Below are 10,856 nucleotides of genomic sequence, written 5' to 3'. Positions count from 1 at the left end.
TTATTGCTACTGATATGGATGCTAAATCAAATCAAATTGTATTTGTCACATGTGTTTGGCAGATGTTATTGAAAATTTCTAAGTAATGTGAAATCTGTGAATGTATTGTAAAGTTTTTAAAATTGTATAAACTGCCTTAATTTTGCTGGACCCCAGAAAGATGGGGTAATAAATACGAATGCATTCATGCATGTGGGCATTAGAACTAGAATTTGACCATTTATATAATGGGCAAATAACATTACACATCACAGTTAGTTATGACTAAAAAGACAACACAGTAGCTTTGCACTCGTCATGTACTAGTATTGTACAATATTGATTAGGGCAGCGATAGAAATACAATGACCGCATAATTCGAATTCTATGAGCGCGGGACATTTAATTAAAGATGGGCGCGCCTGAACCAATGTGCATGCTTTTGTAACGGATGTGAAACGGCTAGCTTAGTTAGCGGTGCGCGCTAAATACCGTTTCAATCAGTTACGTCACTTGCTCTGAGACCTTGAAGTAGTAGTTCCCCTTGCTCTGCAAGGGCTTTTGTGGAGCGATGGGTAACGATGCTTCATGGGTGACTGTTGTTGATGTGTGCAGAGGGTCCCTGGTTCGCGCCCGGGTATGGGCGAGGGGACGGACGTAAAGTTATTCTGTTACATTGGTGCCGTGACCCGGATTACTGGTTGCTGCGGAAAAAGGAGGAAGGTCAAAAGGGGGGTGAGTGTAACGGATGTGAAACGGCTAGCTTAGTTAGCGGTGCGCGCTAAATAGCGTTATCAATCGGTTACGTCACTTGCTCTGAGACCTTGAAGTAGTAGTTCCCCTTGCTCTGCAAGGGCTGCGGCTTTTGTGGAGCGATGGGTAACGATGCTTCGTGGGTGACTGTTGTTGATGTGTGCAGAGGGTCCCTGGTTCGCGCCCGGGTATGGGCGAGGGGACGGACGTAAAGTTATTCTGTTACACTTTCCGTGATTTAAGTTTGACAGGAAGAGAAATTAAACATCACAAAGTATTGTAACGACCCTGGGTTTATACGCGCGGAAATCGACTCTACCGCTCTAGCGCCAGACCTCGGGCTAGAAGGTCAAGTGTTTGTGACCTGCTCCCTGCCTGTTTCATTACACTGGTGTCAGAAGTGATCGGACCTTGCATCCACGACAGTGCGTGTACTTGGCCAGTGAGCTTGTTCCTGTAAGACGTAGAGTCGCAAACTAGCGCTTCTTCTGTTTTCCTTGAGCCTGAGTCTAGGGCTATTTGTGGTTACACAAAGGCTTTTTGTTGTAGGCTATTATTGAATGCTCCTTCATATCATTTTACTAAATTAGACATTGTCATCATAAATACTGTTGTGTGTGTGTGAGTGAGTGTTAATTCCCATATTATCTCTCTACCAGGTAGGGCTGTAGATAACAGTGTCTAGACGGCATGTAATTATGGAGCGCCTTCCCTTTGGCTGAGATAAGCAGGCAGCTGGCAAGCTTTGCTCCTGTCCCTTCTGCTTCCGCCTCTGCTCTAATGCAGGCCACAACAAACATATTGTAGACTCACTGACAAGGCCTTGTCAGGTCTGTAATGCGCTGGTTACACATCACAGCCCTCATTTGAAGCAGCACATTTTCTGCTTATTCTCAGGTACATCTTCCAACACCACATGCTGATCTAAAAATCATTGTAATCAATGTCTGTTTACACTGTTTGTTGACCTTGCTGAACTGAAATGTGCACTCTCTCTCACACTACCTGGACCTGCTGGGTGACATATTTGACCTGCTGGGTGACATATTTTGTTTTGAGTTGTGTGCTATCACTGGGGGTGTTTGTGTGTGTGTACCTGGATGGATGGATGTCAATGTCCAGGAATGCACTATCTGAAGGTGTAGTGTGCACACCGAAACTACGGACGTTAAAATCAGTAGTATGTACCTGAGTGGGAAGATAAGAACAACAAACTGCTTGACTGGTTGTAAATCAATCTGTAGAGATCATCACATTTATGAGATCTCATGAGATGAGAGACACCTCATAAAAGTGCCGGGAATCAATGGGTGGAAGTCAGAATCAAATCCAAAATATGTTATTACCTAACATCCACTTCCCACTGCAGATTGTTTACTAGATGTGGAAACTAGAGAGGGTAGTTACATTTCAAATGGTACATATTCCCTACATAGTGTACTACTGTACTTCTGACCAGGGGCCATATCTCTGGTCAATTTAAATGTATTTAATTGAACCTTTATTTAACTAGGCAAGTCAGTTAAGAACAAACTCTTATTTACAATGACGGCCTACCCTGGCCAAACCTGGGCCCATTGTGCGCCGCACTATGGGACTCCCAATCACAGCCTGATGTGATACAGCCTGGATTTTAACCAGGGACTGTAGTGATAGCCTCTTTGCACTAAGATGCAGTGCCTTAGACCTCTGCGCCACTCTGGAGCCCAAAAGCAGTGCAGTATGTAGGGGAAAAGGGTGCCATTTAGAACTCAGCCAGTGCCTGTCTCGTTAGTGGTTCAGGTCTATAATGAGGATGACTTTCTGACCCAGACAATGTGTGGTTTACCTACATCTTTGTCTACATGATAGAGGTGCAGTGTTCTTATCCGCTGTGTTCTTATCCGCTGTGTTCATGGGGGTATGACTCTATTCACAGCAGTGAAGTGAGGGCTCTATTGAGTTGGTTTAGCTCTTATGTGTGTGTTCATGGAGTGATGGGTTTCTGTTGATTTCAGTCAACAACATTGTTACAGCCTAAACACCTTTCTTTGTCAGTCTGTTAACACAAGAAACCATCATTCATTAACAGGCAGAGAAATATGTGTCCCGTTTGTTTCCATCAGCTCACCCGTGACTTAAAGTACAAACATAACAACCCTTTGCTCATTGGAACTCCATTTGGGAAATCAATTGACGTTCACTGAGTACCTTTTATGTGGCATTCATTGATTTGAATGCTATCATTTACATTTCTTCATTGATTTTAATGCTATCATTTACATTTCTTCATTGATTTGAATGCTATCATTTACATTTCTTCATTGATTTGAATGCTATCATTTACATTTCTTCATTGATTTTAATGCTATCATTTCCATTTCTTCATTGATTTTAATGCTATCATTTCCATTTCTTCATTGATTTTAATGCTATCATTTACATTTCTTCATTGATTTGAATGCTATCATTTACATTTCTTCATTGATTTGAATGCTATCATTTACATTTCTTCATTGATTTGAATGCTATCATTTACATTTCTTCATTGATTTGAATGCTATCATTTACATTTCTTCATTGATTTTAATGCTATCATTTACATTTCTTCATTGATTTTTATACAGGCCTTCTTTCTGTACATCAAATGAAGAGAAATATGCACACACTACATTAGGCACTGACTACACATGTTTTCCGTGGTAAATCTAGCAGCTGTGCATTCGGATGAATCTTCCCCATCCTCCACTGAAACAGGCTTATTTGTGTGTGTCTATTAAAATGCACTAACGACCCTCAGAAATAAATGAACCCTTCAAATTTTCACTTCATTGGCTGTTCAAAATCTCCATTGTACTTTTTCTCTGTGACACTAGGGTTGCGTCCCAAATTACACGCTTTTTTCTATAATATTGCACTAATTTTGACCAGAATACTATGGGTTAGTGCACTGTATAGGGAACAGGGTGCCATTTGGGACACACACTAGAATCAATACAGCCAAATGAGCACTGAACCAGGCACTAAGATTCCATTCAGCCGCACCACATGATATTGGGATTGGAACACCTACTTTGGACAGACACAAAGAGGTATTTCTTCCATTAGCCTCTACAAGAAAGCCAATCACAGCGCATTTCCACTGAGGATTTACCCCAATGTTTTTTTAACCCAAAGGGCTCAGACTTTTCTGTTTCCATCTATGCGGGCATGCTCTGATTTAGGCCCAAAGTCAGGCCACTGGTACTTTTCAGCTGGTATTTACAGAACAATGGCTAACTGAAGTTAAACACCTCACAAAGCAACATTCTTGTGATGCAAAGGTTGTTGATTCTGCTTGCCAAGTCTTTAGTGTCACACTCCTAATGGAAACTCATTTACACTATAGCTGACATGAACATAAAACACTGGTGACCCACTAGTGTGGGAGTAAGTCTACATGGAAAAGCACCAACATGAGTTAGGGCCTTTTCTTTGCGAGTGTCAACAAAGGTAACCTATCTGCTTCTTTTAAGAATTCAGATTCATAAAATGGTATGCAAAATAGGTGTTATGTCACATCCCATGACAGAACCAGCCCTAGAGTAGGGTGATAGACCTATCATGGGTGATGGACAGACATGCTGCCTTTCGATTGTAACACTAGTGTATACAACTGGATGTTATACTAGGGAAATTGTGTTTCCATACCTAGAGCTGACAGTGAGGACTTGTAAAGAGCAGAATCAAAAACCTATGCATTAGCAAAACAGCTGCTTTGTGAGGTGTTAAAGTTGATTTTTTAGCTTACCTTTATTTAACTAGGCAAGTCAGTTAAGAACAAATTCTTATTTACAATTTTAATTTTATTTTAATTTCACCTTTATTTAACCAGGTAGGCCAGTTGAGAACAGGTTCTCATTTACACCTGCGATCTGGCCAAGATAAAGCAAAGCAGTGTGACAAAAACAACAACACAGAGTTACACGTCAACAAACGTACAGTCAATAACACAATAGAAAAATCTATGTACAGTGTGTGCAAATGTAGAAGAGTAGGGAGATAGGCAATAAATAGGCCATAGAGGCGAAATAATTACAATTAGCATTAACACTGGAGTGATAGATGTGCAGATGATGATGTGCATGTAGAGATACTGGGGTGCAAAAGGGCAAGAGGGTAAGTAATAATATGGGGATGAGGTAGTTGGCTGTGCTATTTACAGATTCGCTGTACCTGTACACAGCAGTAAGCAGTAAGCTGCTCTGACAGCTGATGCTTAAAGTTAGAGAGGGAGATATAAGTCTCCAGCTTCAGTGATTTTTGCAATTCGTTCCAGTCATTGGCAGCAGAGAACTGGAAGGAAAGGCTGCCGAAGGAAGTGTTGGCTTTGGGAATGACCAGTGAAATATACCTGCTGGAGCGCGTTCTACGGGTGGGTGTTGCTATGGTGATCAGTGACCTGAGATAAGGTGGGGCTTTACCTAGCAAAGACTTATAGATGACCTGGAGCCAGTGGGTTTGGCGGCAAATATGTAGTGAGGTCCAGTCAACGAGAGCATACAGGTTGCAGTGGTGGGTAGTTTATTTTTATTTATTTTTTATTTCACCTTTATTTAACCAGGTAGGCTAGTTGAGAACAGGTTCTCATTTGCAACTGCGACCTGGCCAAGATAAAGCATAGCAGTGTGAACAGACAACACAGAGTTACACATGGAGTAAACAATTAACAAGTCAATAACACAGTAGAGAAAAAAAGGGGGAGTCTATATACAATGTGTGCAAAAGGAATGAGGAGGTAGGCAAATAATTACAATATTGCAGATTAACACTGGAGTGATAAATGATCAGATGATCATGTACAGGTAGAGATATTGGTGTGCAAAAGAGCATAAAAGTAAATAAATAGAAACTGTGGGGATGAGGTAGGTGAAAATGGTGACCAGTGACCAGTGAGCTGAGATAAGGCGGAGCTTTGCCTAGCATGGCCTTGTAGATGACCTGGAGCCAGTGGGTCTGGTGACGAATATGTAGCGAGGGCCAGCCGATTAGAGCATACAAGTCGCAGTGGTGGGTAGTATAAGGTGCTTTAGTGACAAAACGGATGGCACTGTGATAAACTGAGAAGATGGAATCAAAGATGACATCGCAGTGGTAGGATAGTCAGTTTTAAGGTGCTTTGAGTGAAGGAGGCAAACGGAATAGAAAGCCGACTCTTGATTTGATTTTCGATTGGAGATGTTTGATAACTGAAGGAGAGTTTGCAGTCTAGCCAGACACCTAGGTACTTATAGGTGTCCACGTATTCAAGGTCGGAACCATCCAGTGTGGTGATGCTAGTCGGGCAAGCGGGTGCAGGCAGCGATCGGTTGAAAAGCATGCATTTGGTTTTACTAGCGTTTAAGAGCAGTTGGAGGCCACGGAAGGGAGTGTTGTATGACATTGAAGCTCGATTGGAGGTTAGATAGCACAGTGTCCAATGACGGGCCGAAAGTGTACAGAATGGTGTCGTCTGCGTAGAGGTGGATCAGGGAATCGCCCGCAGCAAGAGCAACATCATTGATATACACAGAGAAAAGAGTCGGCCCGAGAATTGAACCCTGTGGCACCCCCATAGAGACTGCCAGAGGACCGGACAACATGCCCTCCGATTTGACACACTGAACTCTGTCTGCAAAGTAATTGGTGAACCAGGCAAGGCAGTCATCCGAAAAACCGAGGCTACTGAGTCTGCCGATAAGAATATGGTGATTGACAGAGTCGAAAGCCTTGGCAAGGTCGATGAAGACGGCTGCACAGTACTGTCTTTTATCGATGGCGGTTATGATATCGTTTAGGACCTTGAGCGTGGCTGAGGTGGGATTCGAAATGGTCGGTGATCTGTTTGTTAACTTGGTTTTCGAAGATTTTAGAAAGGCAGGGCGGGATGGATATAGGTCTATAGCAGTTTGGGTCTAGAGTGTCTCCCCCTTTGAAGAGGGGGATGACCACGGCAGCTTTCCCATCTTCGGGGATCTCATACGATACGAAACAGAGGTTGAATAGGCTAGTAATAGGAGTTGCGACAATTTTGGCGGATAATTTTAGAAAGAGAGGGTCCAAAATGTCTAGCCCAGCTGATTTGTAGGGATCCAGACTTTACAGCTCTTTCAGGATGTCAGCTCTCTGGATTTTGGTGAAGGAGAAGCGGAGGGGGGGGGGGGGGGGGCTTGGGAATTTTGCTGCAGGGGGCGTGAGATGTTGGCCCGGGGTGGTGGTAGCCAGGTGGAAAGCATGGCCAGCCGTAGAAAAAATGCTTATTGAAATTCTCGATTATCGTAGATTTATTGGTGGTGTCAATGTTTCCTATCCTCATTGCAGTGGGCACCTGGGAGGTGGTGCTCTTATTCTCCATGAACTTTAGTGTCCCAAAACTTTTTGGAATTAGTACTACAGGAAATACATTTCTGTTTGAAAAAGCTAGCCTTCTTTCTTAACTAACTGAGTGTATCGGTTCCTGACTTCCCTGAAAAGTTGCATATCGCGGGGGGCTATTCAATGCTAATGTAGAATGCCACTGGATGTTTTTGTGTTCGTCAAGGGGAGTCAAGTCTGGGGTGAACCAAAGGCTATATCTGCTCTTAGTTCTACATTTTTTTAAAAAATGGGGCATGCTTATTTAAGATGGTGAGGAAAGCACTTTTGAAGAGCAACCAGGCATCCTCTACTGACGGGATTAGGTCAATATCCTTCCAGGATATGCGGGCCAGGTCGATTAGAAAGGCCTGCTCACTGAAGTGTTTTAGGGAGCGTGTGACAGTGATGAAGGGTGGTTGTTTGACCGTGGACCCATTACGTTACGCTGGCAATAAGCCAGTGACCAAAGAGATCCTAGTTGAAGACAGAAGAGGTGTATTTAGAGGGCAAGTTGGTCAGGATGATATCTAAGAGGGCGCCCATGGTTACGGATGTAGGGTTGTACCTAGTAGGTTCCTTGATCATTTGTGTGAGATTGAGGGCATCTAGCTTAGATTGGAGGACGGCCGGGATGTTAAGCATGTCCCAGTTTAGGTCACCTAACAGTACGAACTCTGAATATAGATGGGGGGCGATCAATTCACATATGGTGTCCAGGGCACAGCTGGGGGTTGAGGGGGGTCTATAGCAAGAGGCAACAGTGAGAGACTCATTTCTGGAAAGGTGGATTTTTAAAAGTAGAAGCTTGAATTGTTTGGGCACAGACCTGGATAGCCTGCAGAGTTCTGTCATACTATCTCTGCAGTAGATTGCAACTCCGCCCCCTTTGGCAGTTCTATCTAGTTGGGAAATGTTATAGTTAGGGATGGACATTTCAAGATTTTTGGTGGCCATCCTAAGCCAGGATTCAGACACTGCTAGGACATCCGGGTTGGCGGAGTGTGCTAAAGCAGTGAATAAAACAATCTTAGGGAGGAGGCTTCTAATGTTAACATGCATGAAACCAAGGCTTTTACAGTTACAGAAGTTAACAAATGAGAGCACCTGGGGAATGGGAGTGATGCTTGGGGCTGCAGGGCCTGGATTAAACTCTACATCATCAGAGGTGAGGATGATTACCTGCAGTGTGCATCACGAATACAGACAGAGTTCGTAGGAAGACAGGAAGATTTTGACCCTGTAGCACAACAGCTAGCAAGCAGTGAAAACGAGGGAGAGCTGACGAGAACGAGGTGGTAGATAAAAGACCCGTGGAGCCGGAGGTAAAGAGAATGGCTAGCATCGGGAAAATAGATGTGTTTGATGACACGCAAGAAAACTGGGCAACTTACATTGAATGACTGAAATAGTACTTCATTGCAAACGACATTGCTGATAACAAAAGAGTACCAGCGTTGTTGAGTTTAATTGGCCCAAAAATATACAGTTTGCAAAGAGATCTGACTGCCCCTCTGAAGCCCTCAAATAAAACATTCACAGAGATTGTGGAGATATTGCAAAATCACCTACCACCTAAACCACTCCTCACCGCAGAACGTTTTCGTTTCTGCAAGAGAGATCAGAGTGAGGGGGTGGGTGTTAGTACATATGTAGCAGTGTTGAAGAAACTTTCTGAACATTGCCAGTTGGGAGAGAACCTAAATGACACATTAAGGGATAGATTTGTTTGTGGACTGAAACATGAACACATTCCAAAACGTTTGCTCACAGAATCAGAGCTCACGTTTGCAAAGGCTGTTGAAATTGCTGTGGCTATGGAAATCGTGACTAAAGATACATTTGAGTTGCAAAGTAAAAGAAGTACTGACCTGTCACAAATTTCCCTGCACAAGTTTTCACGCAGTCGACAGCGCCCCCTTGTGGCCAGAAAATGCAACAGGTGTGACAGAGATGGTCACAGAGCAGAGGACTGCCGTTTCAAAGACGAAATTTGTCACGAATGCAGTAGAAGGGGGCACATTCAAAGAGCATGCAAAGCTAAATTCAGTCACAACAGGAAAACTGAGAAAATTAAAGGGTTTGTGAATGCGCTAGCAGAGAACAGTGGCAGTGATTCAGATGAATGATTAATTGGTACAATGGAGTTAAACACAGTGACTTCTCCCAGCAGTAGCATAATATGGGTGACACCAGATATCGAAGGCAAACCCCTCAAAATGGAGCTGGACACAGGATCTGCAGTGTCAATAATTTCCACTACTGTCTACAATGAGCACTTTAAGGCTATCAAGCTGAAGAACACCAATGTGTTGCTGAAGACATACTCAGGAGAGAGATTGAGCCCAATGGGGGCGTTGCAGGTCAGAGTGCATTATGGGGGGCAAACACAGCAGTTACAGCTGTATGTGGTGCGTGGAACTGTCCCCCCATTATTTGGCAGGGAATGGCTTTCAAAAATAAAGCTGAATTGGTGTGACTTGAAAATGCTCCACACATTCCAGTCCAAAGAGAAAGGCACAGACCAAACACTGGAACACTTACGGAAGAAATACAACACAGTTTTCAGTGATCAGATGGGAACAGTAAAAGGCTTCACAGCAAAACTTGTACTAAGAGATGACGCAACCCCAAAATTCTGCAAAGCCAGATCTGTTCCATACTCCCTGAGACCAAAGGTGGAAGCGGAAATTGATCGCTTGCAGGATACAGGGATCCTGACGAAAGTGGACAGAAGCGAATGGGCCACACCCATAGTTCCTATTGTGAAGAAAGACGGGTCTGTTGGGGACTTCAAGGTAACTGTGAATCCAATGTTGCATGTGGACCAATACCCCCCTACCACGCCTGGATGACATCTTTGCTGCACTAGCTGGTGGGAAACACTTCAGTAAAATTGATCTGAAACAGGCTTACCTGCAGTTACCGGTTGAAGAGAGTTCCAAACAGTACCTGACAATAAACACACACAAAGGTCTATACAGGTATAACCGCCTGGTTTTTGGCATTGCATCAGCCCCAGCCATTTGGCAACGAACTATTGACCAGATTTTGCAAGGAATCCCAGGAACCCAGTGTATCCTGGATGCCATGATAATAACAGGACGCACCGACAAAGAGCACCTGGCTAACCTGGAAGAGGTCCTGAAAAGACTGAAAGAGTATGGTCTACAGGCAAACTTAAAGAAGTGTGAGTTCTTCAAAGACAAGATTGTCTTCTGTGGACATGAGATTGACTGCAATGGATTGCACAAAACACAGGACAAAATTGAGGCAGTGGTACAGGCACCACGACCACAAAATATCACAGAAGTGAGATCTTTCACGGGACTGATCAATTACTACAGAAGATTCCTCCCAAACCTTTCAGCAGTACTCCAGCCTCTAAATCAGCTCCTGGAAAAGAATAGGACATGGCGGTGGACAGAGCAGTGTGAAAATGCATTTCTGGAGGTAAAACGGCTCATAACATCTAAACAGGTCCTGATGCATTACGACCCTGAAATGCCAGTGAAGTTGGCTTGTGATGCGTCCCCTTATGGATTAGGGGCAGTCCTTTCACACACACTGAAAGATGGGTCAGAGAGGCTAGTTGCATTTGCGTCACGAACATTGAATGATGCAGAGAAAAACTACTCACAAATCGACAAAGAAGCACTGGCACTAGTGTGGGGCGTCAAGAAATTCCACGCATACCTATATGGCAAGCGTTTCACACTGGTTACAGATCACCAGCCGTTGCTTTCCATTTTCAGTCCAAAGAAAGGCATTCC

This window comes from Oncorhynchus gorbuscha, linkage group LG19, assembly GCF_021184085.1.
Source record: "Oncorhynchus gorbuscha isolate QuinsamMale2020 ecotype Even-year linkage group LG19, OgorEven_v1.0, whole genome shotgun sequence".
Classification (NCBI taxonomy): Eukaryota; Metazoa; Chordata; class Actinopteri; order Salmoniformes; family Salmonidae; genus Oncorhynchus; species Oncorhynchus gorbuscha.
The sequence above is the reverse complement of the archived record's forward strand: the minus strand, read 5'-3'. Positions refer to the sequence as shown.